The sequence below is a fragment of the Pelophylax lessonae genome (genome assembly GCF_965119305.1).
Source record: "Pelophylax lessonae genome assembly, chromosome: 10".
NCBI lineage: Eukaryota > Metazoa > Chordata > Amphibia > Anura > Ranidae > Pelophylax > Pelophylax lessonae.
The window spans coordinates 39,339,833-39,367,523 of NC_138777.1; positions in this window are offsets into that span (position 1 = coordinate 39,339,833).

A 27,691-nucleotide genomic window follows, 5' to 3' on the forward strand; every position below is an offset into this window, starting at 1 on the left:
TGCAAGGTTTTTTCTTTTTTGCTAAACAAATAAAAAAAAGACTGAAAAGTTTGAAAAAAAAAAAAAAACGTTTTTTTGTTTATGTTATACAATTTTGTAAATAAATAAGTTTTTTCCTGCACTGATGAGCACTGATGAGACTGCACTGACAGGCACTGATGAGGAGGCACTGATGGGGTGGCACTGATAGGCACTGATAGGTAGCACTGATATGCAGCATTGGTGGGCACTGATAGGTGTCAATGCTGGGCACTGATAGGCATCTTTGATGGTGCACTGATTGGTGGCACTGATGGGCACTGATAGGTGGCACTGGTGGGCATTAATGGGCACTGATAGGCAGCACTAGTGGGCACTGATGGGCACTGATCGGCACTGACGGGTGGGACTGATGGGCACTAATGGGCACTGACAGGCGGCACTGGTGGGCAATAATGGGCACTGGTGGGCGGCACTGATAGATGGCAATGATGGGCACTGGTGGGCAGCACTGATGGGGAGGGCACTGGCGGGCAGCACTGATGGGGAGGGCAATGGGGGGCTCCCTGAGCCCTGATTGCCATCCTTGGTGGCCATAGTGGGCATCCCTGGGGTCATGGGTGGGCATCCCTGGAGTCATGGGTGGGCATCCCTGGTGGTTCTAGTGGCACCCCCGAGGGTCTGCACTGGTAATCAATGATCTGATTACCAGTGCCGACCCCTCCCTGTCAGGGGAGCCGCCGATCGGTGCTCCTTTACTCGTGCCTGTCAGGCACGTACTGAGGAAAGCTGATCAACGGCTCTTCCTGTTTACTATGTGTCCAGCCGCGATTGGACATGGCTGGTCACATGGTAAAGAGCCTACGTCAGTAGGCTCTTTACCGAGATTGGAGATGCAGGGAGTCAGACTGACACCTCGCATCACCGATCACCGCTCTGCGCCCCCCGGGGGGTGCGCAGAGCGCATTATCCTGCCGCCGTCATATGACATCCGGTCAGGATAATGCAACCACATTCCCGCCGTCATTCTGCTATAGGGCAGGCAGGATGTGGTTAAAAATGACTGCAGCTGTTGTAATGTTCTGAAAATGCAATGAAGTATGGCTACCTGGAGGTGTTCTGTATACAGAATGAATACTGACCACACCCCAGGAACATCATTTTCTGCTTGTGCGATTGGCTCACCAATTTTCCCAGAAGTCAGATTTCTGGCATCCCCTGCAACAAAAATGTAATTTTTGGTGAGTTACTCCCAATAGAAACACGTCTAAAGGGATGCAGGCCTAGCAGCTTTCCTCATTAGAGCCCTGCAGCTGCTACAGCTGACAGATATCTATGAAACCACTCCCATTTGACCCACTCAGCACAGAAGCACAGAGGAACACACAGGGATTTTTTCAGAATAACAAAAGGTAGGAATCTGCAACAAAGTTTGTTAAAATCCTTGTACTGTACAGAGATCACCCAGAGAGGAATGTTTTTTTCTCAGCAAAAGTGGAGTTACACTTTAAGTTTTGCATTAAGTTTTCCATGGTTTAAAATGCAAGCAGTATTGGCACCTGAACGTGACATGGTATCAGCAGCTTATAGTCCCTGTACATCAGGACTAATGTGTGAGAAGCAGTACAAGGAACAAATCAGCTGATGTGCTGATAGGAGAAGAGAGCAGAGTGACAGAGAGGTGAGCTAATCGCTGTTCTGCATCTCCTTTCATTGTTTAGTCACAGACAGGGGTGGGTCTATGATGACTTGAATGATGCTAACCATCAGGCTGAAGGCCTGTACACACGATAATAAAGTTGTAGGAAAATGTCAGCACGTCGAACAATCGGCCGACTTTCTGATCGTTAGTATAGTGCATTCGATAGCCGATTCCGACTGTTCAGACAACAAAATCTAAAAGGTGCAGGCAAGAAAAATGTTTATCGTACGTGGACACAATGTCCGATTTTTGTTTAGTTAGTACTGTTTTTGTTCGACAACCAGTTTGAGATAATTTGAGCTTTGTGACATGGTAAAATGAAATCTAAACACTCGCGCCAAACTACGTGATAATAAATATTAGTACTACGTGATAATAAATATTAGTGCTACTTAAATATAAGGGAATTGCAGCTGCTTCACGTCCAAAAGGTAAATGTTTAGCTAAAAATTGCAGATACCAGCAACACAATATTCCTTTCCATGCTCATCAATGAGAAAGTGTGCTGTATGTTCGCATATACTAAATATACTCAATATGAAGTGATCAATCAGCATAAAGTAAAAAAATAATAATTAATTGCTAAGAAATTGCATGCAAATATATAAATGTGTAAACAATTAAAATAATTTAAATTAAGTGCATCAGTGCTCTGTGCAAACAAAGAAACTGTCCATAAACAATAGTCCAATAATCTGTGCTTCAACAATTAACAACATCCATGTATCCAGATCATGCAGGAAATTAGTGATGGTGGGAACCTCCAAACACCTACAGAGTGTGGAAGAAGTAAAGGCTTACCAGAAGTTGTAGATCCCTGTTACCTTATGGCAACAAGGGATCATATAAAATTTAAGGTATATCCAGACTCAGGATCCACTGTGTCAGGTCTCCTTTGCATCAGGGTCTCCTATGAATCGTAATGGTCTCCCGTTCCTGCTCCTGCAGTTCAAACTAGTTCAGGAAGTGGGTGATCCGGTGTATGTTCCACAGCGAGGTACTGAATCGAGGCAGCGTGCGTGTCAGCTTAACATGTTTCGTCACCACGTTGACGTCTTTGGAAGCTCGTCAACGTGGTGACGAAACACGTTAAGATGACATGTCATACAGCGCTGCACTCACCCCTTGTTTTTTTTTTATGTCATGACTTTTCTTTCAGGCTACTACATCTGAGACCCGATCAAGGCTGATTCTGTTTTTTTTCACGTCTTGGGCCAGCCGGTGGACATGCAGGCTGGTTGCTCAGGTCTCCCGATGGGGCGGGAGAGCCCGAGCGAGCGGTGGAAGGGGGGGGCATCCTCTCCTGCTGCTTGTAATACCAGCCGAGCGGCTGCTTTCTTGTTATTAGAAGAAAGCCGACCGTCAGCTCTAAAAACCAGTACCGGGGCATCACCCCGGTACAATCACTTAAAGAAACATGACGTACAGGTACGTGATTTTGTGGCAAGTGGTTAAGGTAGAGGTCCACCCTAACACTAAAATCCCTGCATCTACAGACATCCACAATCTAACACTAACCTATCTAGCCCTGTAAAGAAGAAATTAGTATACATACCTTTTTTGAAGCCGTACCGACCCAATCCCACGCTGAGCTGTCAGCCGCGGCTTCGCTGTGCAGGCGGGTGCAGAGGACACATCCGACAATGGAAGCCCCATAGTAAGTCTATGAGTGACGTCACTCCCCATTCATTTCACACCTGTTGTCGGCCATGTCCTCTGCAAAGCTTCTGCCGCTGGAGACCGGATTGGATCGGCTTCAAAAAAGGTATATATATACTGATTTCTTCTTTACAGGGCTAGATAGGTTAGTGTTAAATCCTGGATGTCTATAGATGCAGGGATTTTAGTTTTAGGGTGGACTTACACTTTAAATGCCCTTTCTTCTCCATTCTGATGCTCGGTTTGAACTTCAGCAAATTGTCTTCATCATGTCTGGATGCCTTAATGCATTGAGTTGCTGCCATGTGATTGGCTTATTAGCAATTACCAATTAGTTGAACAGGAGTACCTAATAAAGTGGCCAGTGAGTGTATTGCAGCAAAGGCTGATTTTATTTCAATTTTTACTGGGCTGTTCATTTTTATCTTTTTTTTTAAATCAAAAGCTGAGTTCTTGTACCTGCTGGAAAACACCAGTATTGCCACAAGAATGCCAAGTATCTGCCCAATATTTGCTGCAGCCAACTTCTCCAATGAAATAAATATGGCTAAAGCACTAGAAAATCTAATGGCAATAGCTAGATTTTCAACAGATATACGAAGTCAGTTTTAACTTGCCATCAACAGTTCAAAACTGAAGTATTAGCTTTTGATAGGGTTGGCCTTTAAGTCGAAATCTTTTTTCGTCCACTGAAATATTATGTCTTGTTTCGGTACATGCAATGGAAGAACACTGACATGCTCCTACAACATGCCCCAATTATCACCTGTCCTCTGATAAGTGGATAATGTTCCACTCTCTGCCTGTCTGCAGTTTAACTTCATTGCTATTAAAGGGTTGCCCAGTGGAATGATGCCATGATCAGATTGGTAGGCACAGAACACAGCTTGCTAAGCAGGTGCAAGGACTGAAGCCCAGTGACCTCATGAACCAGCTTTCTGCTTTAGTAAATAGTGAGAAGCAATATAATCCAATAAATCTAATCTCCTCTACCAATCCACCCCTGTTCCTTGGACCAAAATCCATTAGACTTTTCGTGCCAAGTATTCTTAATAAATGTAAAATACCAGTAAACATAAAAACCGTGTTGTACACCAGTAAATCTCTTTGTAAATATGAATAATACAATGCTCAAAACACATCTGTACTGTCAGAGGGTACAACATTCTGGGAATGAGAAAGCTCCAACATCCAGTACTACAGTTCACTGCCTCGTTTCCACTGAGTGGTACGGTACGGTTCGGTTCAGTACGGTACAGTTCGGTACAGTACACATTGCGTTTCCACTGCCAATAGTACCCTTTCATGATAGGCGTGGTGTAGCAGGAAAGCTGTGATAGACGATTCTCTGTCAACCAATCAAAGTTCTGCAAAGTGTAGCTCCACCCTGTTGGTACGGTTTGGTACGGTACTAATGTGCTTGTTACCCCAACGAAAGGGTACCAAAAAGTGGTACGGTACGGTTCGGAATTAGGGTACCATTCATAATGGAAACGGCATAAATTGCATACCGTACCAAACCGAATCGTACCAGAAAGCTCAGTGGAAACGAGCCAACAGTCTTAGGGCCTGTGATGGAACTTTGTTAACTTCAAATGGGTTGTACATATAAAAGTTTATGGGAATGCAAAAGCTGCTTGAAGCAGGTCAAGTGCAAGTCAGAAGGAGGTCAACCAAACACTGACATATGCAGTGCTGTATTTGGGCTTAGGCCGACAAGGCCCAGGCCTAGGGCAGCACTTTGTAGGGGGGGGCAAAAAAGCCCCCCCGCCTCCACCTGAGACTCCATTGGCCACTGGTTCCTAGAGCCGTCTGGCATCTAGCAACCAGTGACATTATGGCCGTGACTCCCTGGCCCTGCCTATAATTCAAAGTGAAGGAGGATTTAACTTTCTCCCCCCCCTCTCTCTCCTCCCCTCCCCTCTCTCGTTCCTCCCTCCCCTCTCTCGCTCCTCCCCCTCCCCTCTCTCTCTCCCCCCTCTCTCTCCTCCCCCCTTCTCTTTCTCTCTCTCCTCCCCATCTGCCCCCTCTCCCCCTCTCTCTCCCCGTCTCTCTCACCCTCCTCCCCCCCTCTCTTACTCTCCTCCCCCCCTCTCTCACCCCCACCGCCTCTCACCCCCCCTCTCATGAGATCTTAGGTTCATGCTGGGACTTGTAGTCCTTCAATTTTGGAGGGAGTCACAGCCATTAAATAGGAAGGGGTGGGGCAAATTTACATAAAAGGGGGAGGGGGGGAGCCCAATTTTAGCAGCACAAAACCAAAATACACCACTGGATATATGTACAGTGCACAATATTACCCAGCACTCATATTATTTCCTCAGATGCAATGAAACTGATAAAAGAGTCCATAAGGTCCATAGAAAAAGTCTCTGTCTAGGGTACAGGATATGAGAGGTATTCCCGCAGCTCCTTGAAATCTGGGATCGATCCACTCAATGAAAATGGAAAATGGAATGAAAATGGAATAAAAAGCAAAGCAGCGGGGTGCAGGAATTAGTAAAAAGTATATCATACTGCTTTATTGAAATATAGCACACTTACATCTAAAAAAGCCTGTGTCTGGCTCTGAGTGCAGAAGGGAGATGGTATGTGTGACATCAGAAACCAAATGTTGACAACTCCAATCAATGCACCTCTTCAACAAGGCAATGGACAGATTCAAAGGAGTAGGTGGGCAGCGTTTCAGGTGCACTTTCCCCCTTGTCAAGCCTGCCCGAATAGGAAGTATGCCGACTTAAAGCACAGCAGGACTAAAGGAGGTGGAAGTGGACTCCAACAGTCCATTACCTCAAATTCTCCTTTCCTGTCTATGTGGCCTCCTCTACGCTTTGGGAATCTTCCAATAGTATCTCTCTATGGAGAATTATGATCACATGAATGTCAGAAACATTTCGGCAAGCTGAACTAAATTTCACTGCATGTTTTTCTTATCAGCTCCATCTAACGGTTAAAATGTGGTAACGTTTCTAAAATACTGCATTTTAGCCACTAGATGGAGCTGATGATACAGGCGCTAATCTATTAACCACTTCTGGACCGGAAGGATTTGCCCACTTAATGACCAGGCCATTTTTTGCGATTTGGCACTGCGTTACTTTAACTCGTGCGATGCTGTACCCAAATAAAATTGATGTCCTTTTTTCCCACAAATAGAGCTTTCTTATGGTGGTATTTGATCACCTGTGCAATTTTTTTTTTTGCGCTAATAACAAAAAAAGAGCGGAAATTCTGAAAAAAAAAAAAAAAAAAACAATATTTTCCCCTTTCTGCTATATAACATTCCCAAAAAAAAGTAAAAATCTATATTTTTCAACTTGTATTCTGCCACATATTTTTGGTAAAACAAAATCCCAATAAGCGTATTTTGATTGGTTTGCAAAAAAGTTATCTACAAACTAGGGAAAAGATTTATGCCATTTTTATTTATTTATTTTTTGCATTGACAGATCGGAAACCTAAATTACATTTTTGACACTTTTGGGGGTACCAGTGACATTACTACAGTAATCAGTGCTCATTTAGCGAGGGTTTACATCCACCTTAAAGGGTTGATATATAAAACATTTGTTGCATGAATATCAGAAATATTTGTGTAAAGTGAACTAAATTTCACTGTGTTTTTTTAACCACTTGCCGACCGCCTGCCGCAAATATACTGCTGAGAGAGAAGGACGGTCAGCTGTTGTAAACACAGCAGACCATTGTTCTCTCTGGAATGATCACAGAGCGCCTCTTATCCTCCTATTTAGGCTCACAGGTCTCTGTATTCATTTCACAAGTCCCTCCCCCCCACATTTAGAAAACACTCCCCTAGGCTCACACTTAACCTTTTGATCATCCCTGGGTTAACCCCTTCCCTGCCAGTGTCATTATTACAGTAACAGTGCATATTTTTAGCACTGATTACTGTAGTAATGTCACTGGTACCCCCAAAAGTGTCAAAAATTTCATTTAGGGGTTCCGATCTGTCCGCTGCAATGTCGCAGACCCGCTAAAAAACGTTGATCGCCGCCATTACTAATAAAAACAAAAAATAAATAAACATTCCAAAAATCTATCCGTAGTTTGTAAACGCTATAACTTTTGCGCAAAACAATTAAAATACGCTTTTTGGGATTTTTTTTTACCAAAAATTTGTAGCAAAATACAAATTGGCCTAAACTGATAAAAAAAATTAGATTTTTTGATTTATTTTATTGGGAATGTTATATAGCAAAAAGTAAAAAATATGGCGTTTTTTTTTTATAGAGCAAAATCTAAAAACCGCAGAGGTGATCAAATATCAGAAAAAGAAAGCTCTATTTGTGGGAAAATAAAGGACATCAATTGTGTTTGGTTAGAGCGTCGCGCGACCACGCAATTTCTCGTTAAATTTACGCAGTCCTGAATCGCAAAAAATGGCCTGGTCATTAAGGGGGTAAAACCTTCCGGAGCTAAAGTGGTTAGCTAATCTTTGGTCAAGAAAAATAATCCTGGAAGTTGCTTGGTTTCTATGCAGAACTGCACCCAATTTTGCACTCTCCTAGTTTAGTAAGTCAACCACATAGGCTCACTAAACGTAATATAAAAAAAAAAACTTTTAAACTGTTCTAAAATGGGCACCATTTTCTGATTGTTCCACTCATCACTTTTCAAGGCAAATAGTCAATTTCCATCACTTTTATTTGCCATTTAATGCAGATCTATGTACAATGAGCTTTATTACTAACCCCATATTAAATATTTGGGAACAAAAAGATTTAATGTCTCTGTATAAATCCCTGTAGATAAATGTATAGACAGAGATCTTACTAATACCTCTGTGTAATCTCCAACATCCTCTCTAGATGTGTTGCATGAAATGAAAATACCAAGATGTGTTTTTCCTTCCAATGTAAACTAGACTAAATTAGGTTGTGTGAGATCCTAAAGACTGTTCCTAGTTCACACTGGTGCAATGCGGGAAACCCTCTGATTCAGTGCCGATTCTCGCATCGCACACTGGTTCACAATATAAAGGTAATGACACCCCCAGATCGGTTCGCAGATCGCAGTGCGAACTGTCAAATGGTGCAGGAATAGGATCGCATAGCTGTGAATATCCATGCGATCCGATTCCAGTGCAGACCAAAAAAAAGGGTCCTGCACCATTTTGGTGCGAATGAAATGTGATGCGATTTCAGCCATACATGTATGGCTGAAATGGCATCACACAGACATCACACAGGCATCACACAGACATCACACAGACATCACACAGACATCACACAGACATCACATGTGATCATGGGCGGCACAGTGGTGTAGTGGTTAGCTCTTTCACCTAGCAGCAAGAGGGTCGCTGGTTCGAATCCCAACCACGACACTACCTGCCTGGAGTTTGCATGTTCTCCCTGTGCCTGCGTACAAATTGGCCCTACTGTGTATGTATGAATGTGAGTTAGGGACCTTAGATTGTAAGCTCCTTGAGGGTAGGGACAGATGTGAATGTGTAATGTATATGTATAAGCGCTGCGTAAATTGACAGCGCTATACAAGTACCTGAAATAATAATAATAATCTGCACAGCAATGGGCTGCAAATCACATGCAATGACTGTCATCGCACAAGTGTGAACGCAGCCTTAAATTCAGACTAAATGCCCATAAGGGGGCTGTTTTATCTCCATAATTTGCATTTATGTCCATCCAGTGCTGAGATATACCCAGCTATCCCACACAGTATAGCCCTGTTTGGCATGACAGAGGACCTGATTTTTCTTTGCAGTAGTTAGGCAGTACTTTCAGTTCATATCTCTCCCTCACAGGGCCGGGACAAAGGGTGGGCAGGAGGAGAGGTTGCCCTGGGCGCAATGGTTTATTGCAGGGATGGGGGGCGCCTTGACCCTAACCCCAAGGAAAGGGGGCGCAGGTTGGTATCCTTGCCCTGGGCACTGGGTGACCTTATCCCAGCACTGCTCCCTCAGCATGTGAGTGGGCAGCAAAAGAAGAAGCAGCAGCAGACTGTGTTAGTTGCCAAAAATAATAATAAAAGATATGTGAGGGACAAGATGCCATTTTTTATGAGGGTCGAAAATATATTGTCAATGAAAATGTGACATTTCCAGTTCAGAGAGTTGAAGATGATGGTTTCAGGTGAAGACAATGTTGAGTCTGATGTCTCCTCTTTGTTTTTCTTTCCTCACGGTTGACACATAAGCAGCAGGGTAGATCGGATCGGTTGCCTCTATGCACGCTGGAATTACGGAGTAAAAGGTGGTGGGTATGAAGAAAGATTTGATAACATAAGGAGGCAATAGTTCTCCTTCAAACACAATTAGGGTCAGACTCTAAGGAGGCTCAATTTAGCACACAAAAAGGCAAAAAGGTTTACTTAATATATCTAACTCACATTATGGTAGCCACACAGGATAATTCTGACTTGGAGAAGCCTACATTTGGCACATTAAAAGGGATTGTAAAGGAAGTTTTTTTTTTTATCTTATTGCATTCTATGCATAAGGCTGCATTCACATGTCAGCGTTTGGATCGCGGGCAGAACCGCCGCGGTTCCGCCCGCGATCCGGAGATTATAGCAAATCGCGGGACGCCTAGCGTTGCCCGTTGATTTGCAATAGCCCCCCAAACGCCGAGCGATGTTGCCGCGATTTCCGCCTGCCGAATCGCGGCAACATCGAGCAAACAAAATCGCGGGACGCAATACGCTCCAAAGAAGCTCTTGTACTTCTTTGGAGCGTATTGCGTCCCGCGATTTTGTTTGCGCAATGTTGCCGCGATTCGGCAGGCGGAAATCGCGGCAACATCGCTCGGCGTTTGGGGGGCTATTGCAAATCAACAGGCAACGCTAGGCGTCCCGCGATTTGCAATAAATCTCCGGATCGCGGGTGGAACAGCGGCGGTTCTGCCCGCGATCCATACGCTCACATGTGAACGGAGCCTTAAGATCAAAAACCTTCTGTGTGCAGCAGCCCCCCTAATACTTATCTGAGCCCATATTTCTCCAACAATGTTGCAGGAATGTCTGAGCTGCCCAGGATTCCCCTCCCTATTGTCTGAGACAGCAACGCAGTGAGATTGGATCCTGCTGCTGTCAATCAAATCAGTCAGCCGATCAGGAAAGAGAGGGGCCTGGGCCCGGGTTGCGACTCCATGTCTGAATGGACACCGGGAGCTGTGACTCAGCTCGGGTGCCCCTATAGCAAGCTGCTTGCTGGGGGGGTGCTAAATAGGAGGGAGGGGCCAGGAGCTCAGAAGAGGGACCCGAGAAGAGGAGGATCCGGGCCACTCTGTGCAAAACCAACTGCACAGAGGAGGTAAGTATAACATGTTTATTATTTTAAAAGTTCCATACCGGGCCAATTCTGGCGCTCCTACATGTAAAAATCATAATTTTTTTTTCGCTAGAATATTACTCAGAACCCTCTTTATGGAGAGATCTGTGGTCAATAGGACCCCAGATCTCTTCTACAGGCTGAAAAGCCTGAGATAAAAAAAAAAAAATGATCTCATCTTTCCAGCCAAGATCACGGCAGTATTTACAACTGCCGGGCTGGGCATGACGTCATAATGTCACGCAGAAGCATAACTAGAACCTTCAGGGCCCCCGGTGCAAGTCAAACTTTTTTTCGCCTAGTGTCCTACTCCTGTAGGGGACAGCATAAACCCAAGGGTCAAGAAGATCTGGAGCCAGAGGTGTAACTAAAACCTTCAGGGCCCCGGTGCAAGAAACCATGAAGGGCCCCCCCAGGACCCCTGGCCGGGGCCCTTCTCTTCAAGCCTGTGGCACTTCCCACTGATCCTGGGGCACTTTACTCTCGTTGCGGGGCCCTTTATTACAGTCCCGCAGTGGGACTCTTTCACAAGTTCTGCAGTGGGCCCCCTTCCTGCCATCTTGGGGCCTCCCCACGGTGGTGGAATGCCAGGGCCCGGTCGCAGGTGTGACCTTTGCGATCCTGGAAGTTCACCCATTGGTGTCAGTAGTTTTTTATTTTTTGGTATTTAAATTGTATTATTTTTTATCATTTTATTTATTTTTTACAATGTCACTGACTATGACTCTGTCCATTCAGAAAAAGAAGGAGCTGGTAAATTACATATTTATCCACCCCTTCCTGGTTCTCTATTGTGACACATCCCCTGCAGCAGCCGGCAAGAGAGGGGAGGGAGCACAGTGGGGAGGGGGGGGGATCAGGGGAGCACACAGAGGCCCAGAGACAGCAGAACACAAGTGAACTGAATAGGAGGAGTGGCGGGGGCAGCATACAGAGGAACCAATCTCCTCCATTTTCTTCCTGCAGCTACAGGAGGAAAAAGAAGGACAGTGATTTCTCTACATGAGCTGCCGCCGCCTCTCCTATCCAGGTGTACAGGGGAGCCGCACAGGCCCCCTGGAGCAGGGGGCCCAGTTGCAATTGCAACCCCTGCAGTTACGCCCCTGACATCACGTCTGGGCCTCCGAGAGTTACAGAAACTGACGGAACATCTGGTCCTCGGTATTCTCTATGGTTTACTTCCACCACCGGCAGATTCCTTCTCCGACTCGCCGATCGCACGGGCGAGATGGTAGAAGCACTGGAGGGCGGCAGAAGGGGGGGGGGGCGTCCTGTAAGAACAATCAAGCGGCTGATTAGCCGCTATGATTGTTCTTATGGTAAAGGGAGTTGCCGGCTAAAAAAAAATGATATCTGAATGATGCTTGAAGCTGCAGGCATCATTCAGATATCCCCACTCAAAGCCCAGGACGTCATATGACGTACTGCGGGCAGGAAGTGGTTAAAAAAAAATGAAACTTTAAAATCACTTTAATGTCAGATGATATACCAGTAAGAAATATATTGGTTACTTCACAAGTTAGTATTTATAATAATCATATACATATCACAAGTAATAGAAGATTACTCCCAAGGCTTCTTCTGTATCTTTTTTTTTTTTTAGACGATCTACAAATCGTAGAGGGGAGAAAACTAGGAAACACGGGGACAATTTTTTATTAAAGAATCCCAGGAAAAGACCAATTAAAGGTCATTATGTAGCTGCTCATATTTTAACCTTTCAGCTCGGTTCACACTTATGCGATGCGGAAAGGCTGCGAATTCGCAGCCTGTTCCCCCATCGCAAACGCACCCTTGGCAGTTCACACTGCCATATGCGATACCCTGGGGGTGTCAATGTAATGTTAACGACACCCCCAGTTTGATCGCATATAGCAGTGCGATCTTGCACTTCGCACAGGATCGGATCGCACAAGTGTGAACCACTGCGCGATCCGATCCTGATGCGGCTCAAAAAAAGAGTCATGTGCGAGTTTACTGCGGGTGCAGTGCGAATTCAGCCATACAAAGTGTATGGCTGAATTCGCACCGCACACCCGATCGCATGTAATGAAGGAGCAGTGCGCTCCGATATTACATGCGATCGGCGCAGCCGCACAAATGTGAACCGGCACTTAGGCCCCTTTCACAGCAAGTGGACTCATTTCTGATCAGCCCCCTTCAGATCTGTGAGCTAATTCTCACTGTTTGGAGCAGATTGGGGTAGATGACACTTCCTTGTCCGCTCAGTTAATGCAAAGCAGACACCCACTCTGCTCTAAGAATGGGTGGATGTAAACAGACTCCACTGTCCATTTACACCCGGCTACCTCCGATCCAGTCCTTCAAGACGGATGAGAGTGTATTTTATTTATGGGACCCAATCGGACCCGGAGGGTGGGCCGGTGTAAACAGACACAAGTCCGTTTACACCCGCCTGTCCATAGGGATGCATGGACCTTCCCATCAGGTCCCCCTGAAGAACTAACAGGCAGACCTGATTGAAATGGCTGTGTGAAAGGGACTTAAAAGGGTAACTCCACTTTTGTAGGGAAAAAACAATCCACCCCAGGTTATCAATGTACATTGAAAGGATTTGTTGCAGATTTCTACCTGTTTCTGCTATCAAGAAAAAGCTGTTTGTTTGTGCAGAATGAATTTGAATGGGAATGGCATATTGAACAGCTGATGCACTTGCAGTGTTCGAATGAGGGAAGTTGCAGGGTCTGCCTTTGAGAAAATATCACCAAAAATGACATTTTTGTTGCAGAGGAAGTCTAAAATCTGTCTTATATCTTGGTGCAGACTTCTGGGAAAATCAGTAAGCCAATCACACAAACAGGAACTTTGATTTCTGGGGAAGTTCTGTACACCAGTTGTGTACAGAAGGCCTCTGCGTTGCCATATTGCATTGAATTTTACAGAAAATTACAGCACTGCAGATTGAAAAGGAAAGGTAATTTTTAACCGGTTGCCGACTGCGCACAGTATATTTACTGCGGCAGTCGGCCCCGGCCAGGCAGAGTGACGTAGGTCTACGTCGCTCGCCTGTCACTCCTTCTAGAGCCAATTGCGGGCAGGCGCGCGCCCGCTGAGGCGCGCGCCCGCCTCGGCTCGTTCACGGAGGAGTGCAGGAGTGTGACTAGCGGACCCGATGTCCGCCGGTCACACTACGATCGCCGGTACAGCGGGAGAAAGACAGAGCGGCTTATGTAAACAAGCCGCCTGTCAGTTCTCCCTGTGTAAAAGTGAAGATCAGACAGTTCTACTATGTAGAACTGTTGATCTTTGTTTTTACACTAGTAGACCTGTCCCTGCACAGTTAGAATCACGCCCCTAGGACACACTTAACCCCTCCCTGTCCAATACTGTTAACCCCTTCCCTGCCAGTGTCATTTTTGCAGTAACAGTGCATATATATAGCACTGATTACTGCAGTAATGTCACTGGTACCCCCAAAAGTGTCAAAAATGTCAGTCAAGGGTCCGATCTGTCCGCCGCAATGTCGCAGTACCGCAAAAAAAATCGCAGATCGCCGCCATTACTCGTTAAAAAAAAAACACCAAAAATGACAAAAATCTTTCCCTTTGTTAGTAAACGCGATAACTTTTGCGCAAACCAATCAAAATACGCTTTTTGCGATTTTTTTTACCAAACATAGGTAGCGTAAAACAAATTGGCCGAAAATGTTAAAAAATTTTGATTTTTACATTTTTTTTGGGGGGAATTTCATATAAAAAAAAGTGAAAAATATTGTTGTTTTTGCAAAAATTACGCTCTTTATTTGTTTATAGCCCGTGATGAAAAAATCGCACAGGTGATCAAATACCACCAAAAGAAAGCTCTGTTTGTGGGAAAAAAAGGAGGTGAAATTTGTTTAGGTACAGCGTCGCCCGACCGCGCAATTGTCCATTAAAGTCACGCAGTAAAAAATCGCAAAAAACCCCCTGGTCTTTTAGCAGGAAAATCCTCCGGTGGTAAAGTGGTTAATAAATGTCAATTACAATATGAATTGCGTAGAAATTGTATGTACTATATTTATTCTTTTCTATTATTTTCTGTCAAGGGTGGAGTTATCCCTTAAGGTTTTACATGATAAAGATTGTAACTTATAAAGACAATTGTGTAAAAATCAGTGAAAGAATTTCACTATAAATGATTTCAGAGCTTTTAAAATATCTTGTCGAATACCGTTTGACCTTCTTTAACCACTTGCCGTCGCTGCACTGCCTTTTTACGTAGGCAGTGTGGCTCTCCCAGGCAAAATCACATTAATAGGTGTCATCTGCCTGGGAGGCCACTAGGGGGCGAGTGCACGCTGCCGGAGGCGTGCTTCTGCCCCCGATCGTCAGCGGGGAAGCCAGTGCGTGTGACAGGCAGCTCCGATGGCCGCCTGACACCGGCGATCTCCCCTCCCTGACAGAGGAGGACGGACGGCTGATGTAAACACAGCCGTCTGTCATTCTCCCTGACATGATCACAGAGACCATGCGATCCTGCTATATAGGATTGCATGTCTCTATGATCATTTCAAAAGCCCAACCCCCACCCCACAGTTAGAATCACTCCCCTAGGCTTACATTTAACTCCTTGATCACCCACATGGTTAACCCCTCCGCTGCCAATGGCATTATTACAGTAACAGTGCATATTTTTAGCACTGATTACTGTAGTAATGTTACTAGTACCCCCAAAAGTGTCAAAAATGTCAGTTAGGCGTCTGCAATGTCGCAGTCCCGCAAAAAAAATCGCAGATCACCACCATTACTAGTAAAAAAAAATCAATAAAAATTACATAAATCTTTCCCGTAGTCAGTAAACGTAATAACTTTTGCGCAAACCAATCAAAATACGCTTATTGCGATTTTTTTTACCAAAAATATGTAGTAGAAAACAAATTGGCCTAAAATGGTAAAAAATTTTGATTTTTACATTTTTTTTGGGAATGTTGTATAGCAGAATGTGAAAAATATTGTTTTTTTTTTTCAAAATTGTCGCTCTTTTTTTGTTTATAGCGCAAAAAATAAAAATCGCACAGGTGATCAAATACCACCAAAAGAAAGCTGTATTTGTGGGAAAAAAGGAACGTCAATTTCGTTTGGGTACAGGGTCGCACGACCGCGCAATTGTCCATTAAAGTAACGCAGTGCCGAATAGCAAAATAGGGCCTGGTCATTAAGCTGCAAAATCGTCCGGTCTTAAAGTGGTTAAGGCCAAACTATCTTGGATAATGATCAACGAGAAACTCTCGGCCATCCTCAATGATAAAATTCCTCAGTTCAAAAATACATGGGATCCTTGGATTAAACTACTTTTCTTCTCCCTCGACTGCACCCCAAGTCTGGTTATCTGGAGCCTGGGAATTCTTCTTTTTAAGGGAGTGTTGTCTAGGCCTATTCTCTGGTCTCTTCCTGTTTTGAATGTTATCATTGATCTTGATGGATAATCACTCTCTATATTAGACATTTGTACTTTTTCGATATGCACTACCTGGAAATTACCGATAAAAATTATTGGATAAAAAGAAAAATATCTTGTCCAGCTGTTGAAAGAAAATATGGGTGAGTTCTATAGGTAGCATCTTATCCAAGCTCCTGATGAGTGGACAGAGGTCCACGAAACGCGTCGAGCCTACTAGAAATCAAGATGTTTAATATATTGGATTTATTATTGAGAGATTTTAGTTCTTTGCTACTGTATATTATATAAAAATATAAGAACGTATTGTCAAATGTTTTATATATAAAAAAGATTGATCTATAGTTTCTTGATATAACATATAAATGAAGCATTGTGAAGTTTATAAAATATCATGTGTCAGTTTCCGCACATGTATATGTATTACAATTGTTTTTCTTTTACATTTATTTTTGAAAATCAAGAGATAAAAAATAAAAATATCGTTGGATATAAATAAATATATCTTTTTGTGCTAATCTATAACCTCATTTAAAGTCCCAACAACTATTTGCTTTTATATATCTATTTATATAGGGATGGAGGTATTTATAGGAGTTATGTGTCAGTTCATATTTTGCTTGCTTTCTATAGGTAGCAGTTGATGGTCTTGCCCCTGTGAGGCATGATACAGAAGACCAATATATGGATACCTTGTTTAGTACACATGACACAGACAAATGCAGATCAGAGGCATTTCCTGCACTTCAAATGAATTACAATATTTGGACATTTTCTTACAACAAATTATGAAAGAGATAGGACACTTCTTTTAGGTAAAAGAGGGCCTTTTACATTGACACGATCACAATGTCAAGCTCTTCTTAATTTACATAAGAACTAACATACTGTATAGTAATCAAGTCATTTTATAAGGGTGGTAATGTAGTCAGTATGGACAATGTCCAATATGAATATATATGTCAAGGGATATTGAATAACAAAAAATGGTATAAAGGATTCTCTGTGGAAAAGGTAAAAGGGTTAGTTCAACTTTACCTAAAAACTGCCTATGCAGATAAGGGGCATCTGTACATAAAAAACAAACTGTGCAGATTTAACTAAATTTGATTAATGCCCTTGCTAGAGGTGTAGGCCATTTACATTCCTCATAAAGCCTGATTGGAAAACTCTTAGGACATTGCTAGGGCATGTCCACAGTTACTGTTCACTCCATCACCACAGGAGTGCGCTCTTTCTCAAATTCAAACCTCCTGTGTTTTCTCTCCCCTGATGCAGTAGCACTGAGTTCAGAATTTGAGGGCTCGCTCCTGTGATGGTGAAAGTAAACAGTAACAGTAAGTGTGTCTTAGCAACATCCTTAACAGTGTCCTAGGAGCAATGCCTTTAAGGGCTTTCAGAACGGGTTTGTTGAGATTGCTCAGCATATTGTGCTGTTTTTTTGACATAGGCACACAATAAATGTCAGGTACCCTTGCGCACCCACACCCAAGCCATTCCAAGTGTCAGCGGGGTGAATAATCTCAAGGTTTGGCTGTCAAACAGAACATGCTATTTGAATTGTGGATGGTTATTTCAGACCACATGTCATGAGTTTATCGTTCTATGTTTATAGCATTGCTAAACTACTTAAGGCTCTGTTAGTTTCTATTGACATTGAAGTGATATTAAAGCTTTTTTTTTTTAAATTCGAATAACAAACATGTTATACTTACTTGCTCTGTGCAATGGATCCTTCTCTTCTCGAGTCCCCTGCCGGCTCTCCTGAAACCTTCTCTTCAGCAAATGCCTAAAATAGAAAGCCGCTTTCTATGGGGGACTTGTGCAGGCTTGCTCCTGAGCCTCCCTGTATGCGTCTATCACAGACAGGGTGGCTCGGCTCTGCCCCCCCGCTCCCCCATCACAGAATTTGATTGACAACAGCGGAAGCTAATGGCTATCAAACTGCCCAGTAAAAAGGGAAAGAGCAGAGAGAGCTACTGTTCTTATGAACATCGCTGGATAGAGAGTGGACTCAGGTAAGCCTTAAGGCAGGGGTCTTCAAACTATGGCCCTCCAGTTGTTCAGGAACTACAAATCCCATAATGCCTAGTCATGTCTGTGAATGTCAGAATTTTACAATGACTCATGGGATGTGTAGTTCCGCAACAGCTGGAGGGCCATAGTTTGAGGATCCCTGCCTTAAGGGGTGAGCTGGGGGGATTCTGTGACACAGAAGGCTTTTTGACCTGTAAGTGATACTAAACTGTAGTGGAAATTATTGGGGTCTGGCGCATAGAAATTGCTCGGTGCGTGAAGAACTTCACTGTGCTGAAAAGTGCATTTGCGGATATTAATACGCGCCATGCACCATTAATTCCTTGAACTGAAAAGTGCAATGTACAGCTTTTTTGTATAAAGAAATCCTAGCGCGCTCGGCGACAAAGAAAGAAAATAGGCAAAAAGCTGTGTCACGGTCAATGTCAATAGAAGCAGTCCTCCTCCAACACAGGATGCATGTTTATTTATGCTCAGGCAAAAAGGGGTTTACAGTGGGGAGGTGGCATCAACACAACCAATCACAGACATGTATATTTTCAAAAGTAAAATAGAAATGGGAGTGTATGTTAATGAACCAACTGAGCCGTGTGTAAGAGTCTCCAGCCGTTGGGTGCAAGGAGGAACGATGCACTATTGCTAACAATGGGACCCACGTATAAGAAAATGTCTGCCGAACACTAAACAATGGAACTAGTGTGGATTCTCACGAACGTGGTCATCTCAGTACATACGCATGCACTCCCGTCATAACCTGTTAGAGTAAGAGCCGGGTTCACACTACCACGACCAGAAAGTCGCACCATGAAGGAGCAACATTTTAGCGTGACTTTGAAGAGACTTGGAAGAGACTTGGAAGAGACTTGGAAGAGACTTGTGCACTACTTTGAAGAGACTTAAATGATAGACGACTTTGTCTGTGGGGAATGCCTGGCTAATCTTTTTCTTCTTCCTGGAAAGTCTGATAACAAGTAGCTTGAAAATAGATAAGGATCCGACTTAGAGGCGACTCCCATTGAAGTCTATGTGCACAAGTCGGATACAGGTTGCCTTGAAGTAGTACAGGAACCTTTTCTGAAGTCGGAGCGACTTCAGTAGTGCATATTAAGACGGCTCTCATTCATTTACATTGAATTAGTGATGACAAGAGACTTGGGGCAACTTGAGGGCACACAAGTTGTGTCCCAAGTCGGAGTAGTGTGAACTGGCTCTAAATCCTATATAATATAGTTCATAAAAAACATATTTGATAGTGATTATGCTACTGTATCAGTAAATGAGACCATATCTGCAAAAGAAAATAGCAGCAGAATTTCAGTCATACGGATCAAGCATAATATAAAGCTACCAGCCATTATTCCAGCAAAAGGGCAGATATTTATCAAAATGATAATAATTTCACATCACAAATATATCTTCGCCAGTGAATACCTTAACTGGCAATTGTGCGGTCATGCAACACTGTATACAAATTTAATTTATATCATGTTTTCACACACATTGAGTTTTCTTTTGGTGGTATTTTATCCCCAATGGAGTTTTTTTTATTATATATGTAACACTCTCCTAGGCGGGTGCTAGAAGAGAGGAATATCATTTTTGGATCTTTTCTGCCAACCAGAGAGATTGCCAAGTAAGTTTATATTGCTCTCTGCCTACCAGAGAGCAGGATCTGCTAGTAAAGTCTGCTCATGGTGATCAGGTGCAGCTCAGTTTGTCTGAAGTGTTCACTGGTCCAATAGGGAGGCATATTGGACAATGAGAGGAAACCTGACAAATGAGTGCATAGACATTTAGTACAGCCCTGGTGATTGGCAGAGGAAAGTGCCTCAGTGCATGCTGGGATACTGTATAAATGCCAAGGGCACATGTGCTCATGGTCTTTTAGCTGGATAGCAGGGTCCTGGAGGGAGGAGGTGGCTGCCGGGAGTAAGGATGGATGAGTGAACTGTCCCTTATGTGACTGTCTGCAGGTAATCAGAGGAGGCCCAAGAAGTCAACACACAGCAATTCCTATGAGGACAGTGATACATAGAAATGGAAAAAGAATTTTGAAAAAAAAAAAAACAATATTTTCTGTTTTAAAACATTACATTTAAATTTAAATTTATTTTTAAATTTCGGCCAAATTGTATTCTGCTACATATCTTTGGTAAAAAAAATCCCAATAAGTGTATTATTTAGTGTGTAGGAATGTTATAGTGTCTACAAACTATGGTATACATATGTACAATATTTTAAAATTAAACAATACTGATGTACTGACTTAACTTCTTGAGGCCCATAAAATGTCAGCACATTACAAATATTCCCCGAATTAGCCCTTTTTAGAAAGTAGACACTTTCTAAAAAAAGAGTCTAAAAAGACACTTTTTAGACTCTTTGTGGGTTAAATCAATTTCTAAAATATAGCAAACGTGTTGAAGTAAACTTCTTCAAGTTTGCTGTACTTAAGATACATTATGGAATTATAAAAAAAGAGAACCTAATTAGTGCATACATTTTGGAATTGAAGAAACAAAACCTAATGAACACTTTAAAAGATATACAGAATTAATGCCTATAAGAGAGCTGTTTTACCTCCAGAATTTATGTCCATCCAGTTCTGAGATTTACACTCTCTCTACGCTCTTCCACACAGCATAGCCCTGCCTGGCATGACAGAGGACCTGATTTTTCTTTGCAGTAGCTTTGCAGTAGTTAGGTAGCACTTTCAATTCATGTCGTTCCCTCAGCCTGTGAGTGGACAGTGAAAGGAAATGCAGCAGACTGCATTAATTGCAAAAAAAAATAAAAAAATATGTGAGGGACAAGATGGCATTTTTGTGAGGGTCAAGAATATAAATGTCAATGATAGATTGAAATGTACAGTTTAGAGAGTTGAAGATAGACGCATGATGGTTTCAGGTGAAGATAAGGTTGAGTCTGATGCCTCCTCTTTATTTATCTTTCCTCACAGTTGACACATAAGCAGCAGGGTAGATCGGGTAGGTTGCCTCTATGCACTCTATGCTCTCTTTGGATTTATGCAAGTAAAAGGTGGTGGGTACGAAACAAGATTTGATAATATAGAGAAGATAATTCTCCACCAAACACAATAGGGTCAGATGTACACATACTCTAAGGAGGATCAATTTAGCACACGAAATCGCAAAGGTTTACTTAATATTTCTAACTCAAATTATGGTAACCAAACAGGATAGTTCTGATACGAAGGTCCCTAAATTTGGCACATTAATGTCATATGATATGCAAGTGAGAAATATTTTGGTAACTTTACAAGTTAGTATTAAAGTGGAAGTAAACCCTTTTTTTGAACTTGTACCTACAATAATATATTAAGGCTCACCTGAAGTTGCACGGTTTAGGAGATATTCACACTGCATGTAGCTGGTGATGTCAACAGGTGCACATGCTCTGAAGGGACGGCATGGGTATCTCCGTATCTCCGTACCGTGGTTCATGACTCCAGCGCGCATGTGTGGGAGTGATGTCATCATGGCGTGGCCAATCAGACGACTAGAGGACGCGAACCCGGAAGGAAGACCAGGTGAAAATAGAAGCGCTTTCAGCTGTGACAGCGCGCCGCTGGAGGGCTTCGTTCAAAGGTAAGCATTTCATAATGTGCTAGTATGTGATGCATTCTAACACCTTATGCAAATGTCTTACAGGTTAAAAAAAAAGTGGTTTACTACCACTTTTAATAAGAATTGTATACATATCAACGGAGGTTAATTAAGGCTCACTCCAAAGGCTACTTCTGTCTCTTTTTTTAGGAAATGTAAAAGTAGCAGGGGAGAAAAATAGGAAGTATGGGACCATTTTTTAGTAAAACATCTCAGGAAAAGATCAGTTAGAGGTCATTAAATGTAGTTGTTCATAATGTAACCTTTAAAGAGTAACCCCACATTTGTGGAGAAAAAACGATCAACTCTGGATGATCAATGTACATTGCAAGTGTAGTGCTACCACCGTAGGAGGCGCTGGTTTGGATGGGTCCTCTGTTCTCCGCCTCAACCTCCTGAAGAACATCAACACCTCTGACACACTAGGTTAGAATATAAACATGCAATAAATACAGGCAAGAGTACCTAAAAATACACTCTCTGGTAGCGCAATAATAGTATACGGTATAAACAAGCAAAAAATTTGGGGGAGCATACCCATGCTCCCCCAATTTTTTGCTTGTTTATTATGTATTCGGTCTGACCAGACTTCTGAGGTTGAGCATCCCACCCCCCACACACACCTGTACTCTATCAGAGTCCACTATCAAGTAGATATAGGAGGAGTCCTTTGTAGTGCATTATCACATCTATCCCAGCAAGGAGTGTTGTCTCCAAGGGTTAGAGAGGCTGGATTCATCCTTTTTCATGGATAGTGTAGGACCCACTGATAATGGGGTACTTTGACGCAGTGGTGGGCTTGAGCACGATATTGGCATATGGTGGGACTAAATCCCCATTTTTATTTATGGATTGTCTCCATATTTGATAGTCATTTCTTTTGCATGTGTGCGCTATTCTTTTTTAATATACATGTTGCTTGGTCCATAGCTGCACCGGCTTTAGATATACATGTTCAGGGTTTGCTCCCCCAATTTTTTGCTTGTTTAATAGTATACAGTATTTAAATATCATACTAAAAAAAAACAATGTAAACTGCTAATATCAGTGATAATAAACATTCATAAATTATTCCATATATTCATCAGTGATATCTGCATAAACTCATGAATTATTCAGTGTGATGGTCAATAATGGTATTTCAAATACATCACAATGGTTGTGCAAATCTTCCAATTCTCCACCACTGTGTAAAAGGTGCTCACCACTCCCCCTAGGACACCACACTCACCAGAGCTTATTGCCTCTTATTTTACTGATTGGCAAATAAAGAATACAAAGTAATGGCATTCACGGTCACTCTTCCTTTAAGGCAATCCCGTCAGTTTTCCATATTCCTCCATATAATCCTAAAACTCAGAAGAAAGATTGGCCCACATAGCGTAAGTCCATTTAAAATTGTTTTATGAAAATCAAATACTAAATGCACTCACAAAAGCATATTTTTTAAAACCCATTGAAAAATAAAACTGTTAGATGTGCTCAGAATGTGATGAAAGCTGAAGATCGTATTGCCCAACCCAATCGCCATACCGCGTCCTCTGAGTATGACGTCACCTCTGGCCAAACGTCTGATGTCACATCTGGTCTTGTACAGTCCTGCGCTGATGCATTTCGCCACTTATGACTTTGAGGGTCTGGCTGTTCGCCACAGCAACCCAGAATTGATCAGGATGCCCTCCAATTCACTGCCAGCATGAAGCAGTGTGTTCACATGGCGTACTCTAACAGATCTGATGGTAATGAGCAGAATAACTACCCATCAATGTGATTCAACCTAAAGTAACCACACAAATGGGTTTGGTTACTATGTCTGCAAGCATTGCAAACAATGGGCAGTGACCCCTCTCACCAATCCCTGTGGTGCAGCTGCGAACTCTCATTGTAGAAGAGGGCCCCCTCTGTCCCTCCACAGAATGCCTCTGGTAATTAGCGGTGGGAAGAAGAGGGTGAGAGGAAGCTCTGGTCTCTTTATGGCAATGGGGCAGATGTGTTTGCTGCAGTCAGTGCAGCTCTGACCCGGGTGTCTCCCCACCCAGGCCTCAGGCTCAGTCCCACTGTCTGGCCTCTTAGTGGTCTGGTCAGTGTGCAGGCAGATGTGCTCTCTTTTTTTCTCAGTTTTCTGTGTTTTCTGTGTTTTTCTCAGTTTACAGTCTGGGAAAAGCCATCTTACCACTCCCCCTTCTCCTAAGTGTCCTCTGGGAACTGTAATGTAAAGGGTCCATTGGTCCTATTCTATATCTGATGTCTCAGACTACAACTCCCAATGGAATCCTGCATAGGAGTCCACAAATTTCCTGGTTATAGCTCTCCCCCTGCTGGCTGGAGGGGATAGTGCAGCATGACATCCAGCATCCCAGTAGAGAGTGAAATATATCAAATGACCCTGTCTCCTTCTCCATGCTGCTGTAGACCAGCGCCTGGCTACACAAAGATTTTAACAAAACTTTGCTGCAGATTTCTACCTTTTTCTGCTCTGGAGAAAAAGCTATCTCTTTATGCAGAGCGAATCTGAATGGGAGTGAATTTTTGATTATTCATCAGCTGAAGCACTTGCAGTGTTTTAATGAGCAAAGTTGCATGGTCTGCGTCCTTGTAGAATGAATTAACCCTTTGAGAATATCTCACCATAAATTACATTTTTGTTGCAGAGGATTCCCAAAATCTGACTTGTATCTTGGTGCAGACTTCTGGGAAAATCAGTGAGCCAATCACACAAGCCAGAAATTAGATTTCTGACGGAAGTTCCTTACACCTGTTGTATGCAGAAAGCCTCCGAGTTGCCATATTGCATTACATTTGACAGAAAATTACAGTGGTGCAAATCGTAAAATAAAGGTCATTTTTAATAACATTCAATTACAATATGGCTTGTGTAGCAAATGGAGGAGAGGCGAGATACAGGAGACCAATATATGGCTACCTTATTTAGTGCAAATGACACATATAAATGCAGATTAAAGGCATTTCCTGTACTGTGCAGCTTTAACCAAAGTTGAATAATGCCCTTGCCGGAGGTGGAGTACGTTTTTGGCTATTTCAATTAATTTCCAAGGTGCCTTAGGTAATGCACTAGGCCTTTATGCCCTTCTTTTTTCTGCTTTTTGTTACATACCTCATGAAGCCTGACTGGAAAACTCCTAAGATGTTGCTAAGACACGCCCACCTTTACTGTTCACCCTATCATTACAGGAGTGAGCTCTTTCTTTGATTCAAACCCTCTAATGTGTTTTCTCTCCCCTGATGAAGTAGCTTTAAAGCTCAACGTTTAAGAGCTTACTCTCAATAGTAATTGTATCTTAACAACGTCCTTAGCAATATCCTAGGAGCCAGTGCTTTAAGTGGGCCGGTACGCAGCGTTACTCAGTACCGCCACTTCCAAATATGGCTCTTGAGCATACCGCCACCTCTCCGTGCACCTTAGCGTACCGGTACGCTCATTTCCCACTCCAGAGCCAGACCAGTCACTACCAGTGAGTCCCCCTGCTCCAGAGTCCCAGCCCAGGCCAGCAGCAGCGGCAGAGCTGCCACGCTGCTGGCCTGTACTGCAGTGCACTGGTTGCTATCACCGCCCGACGTCTAGCAACCAGTGATGTCATCTGAGGAGGAGGAGAGCGAGGCCCCAGCATACACTGCGGAGCCTCTTTCCCCCTCTGCTGTGTTGGCTCCACCCACCTCCTCCCTCCAGCTACTCCAGGCCAGCACAGCACAGTGAGTCCCATGTGTCAGCCTCAACCTAAAAACGTTCTGCTCTGTGGGGACCCTGATGTGGGATGGGGGGGCTCTGTGGGGACCCTAATGTGAAGAGGGGGGTGCTCTGTGGGGACCCTGATGTGGGATGGGATGGTATGGGGGGGCTCTGTGGGGACCCTAATGTGAGGGGGGGTGCTCTGTGGGGACCCTGATGTGGCATGAGATGGGATGGGGGGGGCTCTGTGGGGACCCTAATGTGAGGAGGGGGGGTGCCCTGTGGGGACTCTGATGTGGGATGGGATGGTATGGGGGGGGCTCTGTGGGGACCCTAATGTGAGAAAGGGGGTGCTCTGTGGGGACCCTGATGTGGGGTGGGGGGGCGCTCTGTGGGGACCCTGATATGGGATGGGATGGGATGGGGGGGCTCTGTGGGGACCCTAATGTGAGGAGGGGGGGTGCTCTGTGGGGACCCTGATTTTGGGTGGGGGGGCGCTCTGTGGGGACCCTGATGTGGGGGGGCACTCTGTGGGGGCCCTGATATAAAAAAAGGTTTATAGAGTATAATAGAGTACCAGCACCTCTTTTGGGCCACTTAAAGCACTGCTAGGAGCAATGCCTTTAAGGGCTTTCAGAATGAGTTTGTTGAGATTGCTCAGCATATTTGGCTGTTTTGTTCAGAAAGGCACACAATAAATGTCAATAACCTTGCACACCCACATTTTATGCATTACCCTAGACTTTCCAAATGTCAGTGGGGTGACAAATCATCTCAGGGTTTGGCTGTCAAACAGAATACAGTAGTTGAATGCTATGTGGAAGACATGACTTTGCTACTTCTGGACCTTAATGACCAGGCCATTTTTTGCAATTCGGCACTACGTCACTTTAATTGACAATTGTGCAGTCGTGCGACTCTTTTTTGCGCTATAAACAAAAAAAAAAAAAAAAAAAAAGGGACAATTGTGAAAAAAAAACAAAAAAACACAAAACAACATTTTTTACTTTCTGGAATAAAACACAGCCATTAAAATGTTTTTTAAAAATTTATTTTTTTCATAATTTTGGGCCAATATGTATTATGCCACATATTTTTGGTAAAAAATCCCAATAAGTGTATATTGATTGGTTTGCACAAAAGGTATTGCATCCACAAACTAGGTGATAGATTTATGACATTTTTATTTATTTATTTTTTTTACTAGTAATGGCATCGATTTTTAGCGGGACTGCGACATTGTGGCGGACAGATCGGACACCTAACTGACACTTTTACACCTTTTAGGGGGACCAATGACATTTTTACAGTAATCAGCGTTAAAAATATTCACTGTTACTGTACTAATGACACTGGCAGGGAAGGGGTTAACACAAGGGACGATCAAAAGGTTAAGTGTGTCCCTAGGGGATGCTTTCTAGCTTTGTGGGGATGGACTCATTAGATGAACATAGAGATCTGTGTTCCTGAATAGCAGGAAGACAGGATCCCTGTGTTCATCTGTGACAGAACGGCGCTCTGCCTTGTTTACATGCAGCAATTGCAGGTGGTCCACCGGACCCACTGATTGGCTCCCCCTCTGGCCATTCGGCGCACGCGCCCCCACTGGCTATTTCACAAATCGACGCATAGGTACTCGTAATAGAGCCGACCTACCGCAGTAAAAGTGCGGCGGCTGGTTGGCAAGTGGTTAAACAGAATTTTTGCTTGTTACCCCCCTCTTTTTTTTCCCCTCCCCGCTTACCGGGTCGTCCGCCATTGTGCACTGGGGGCAAATATCTGAGCTCCTAACACTGTTATCTTTGTGGGGGATTCCTGGAGCTTCCCAGTCTATTGGGTTGAGGTCAGAAATAATTTGATGGAGGAGGGATTATGGTGTTGGGTTGTTTTCTTTTTAAGTGTTGGGCTGGCCCCTTAGTTCCAGTGACGGGAACTATTAAGGTGTCAGCATACCAAGACATTTTGAACAATTTCATGCTCCCAACTTTGTGCGAACAGTTTGGGGATGGCCCCTTCCTGTTCCAACTTGACTGCGCACCAGTGCACAAAGCAAGTTACATAAAGACATGGATGAGCAGGTTTGAGGTGGAGGATCTTGACTGACCTCAACCCAATAAAAAACCTTTGGGATGATTTGGAGTGGAGACTGTGAGCCAGGCCTTCTCGTCCAACATCAGTTACTGACTTCACTTCTGGAAGAATGGTCAAACATTGCCATAGGCACACTCCTAAACCTTGTGGACAGCCTTTCCAGAAGAATTGAAGCTGTTATAGCTGCAAAGGGTGGGCCA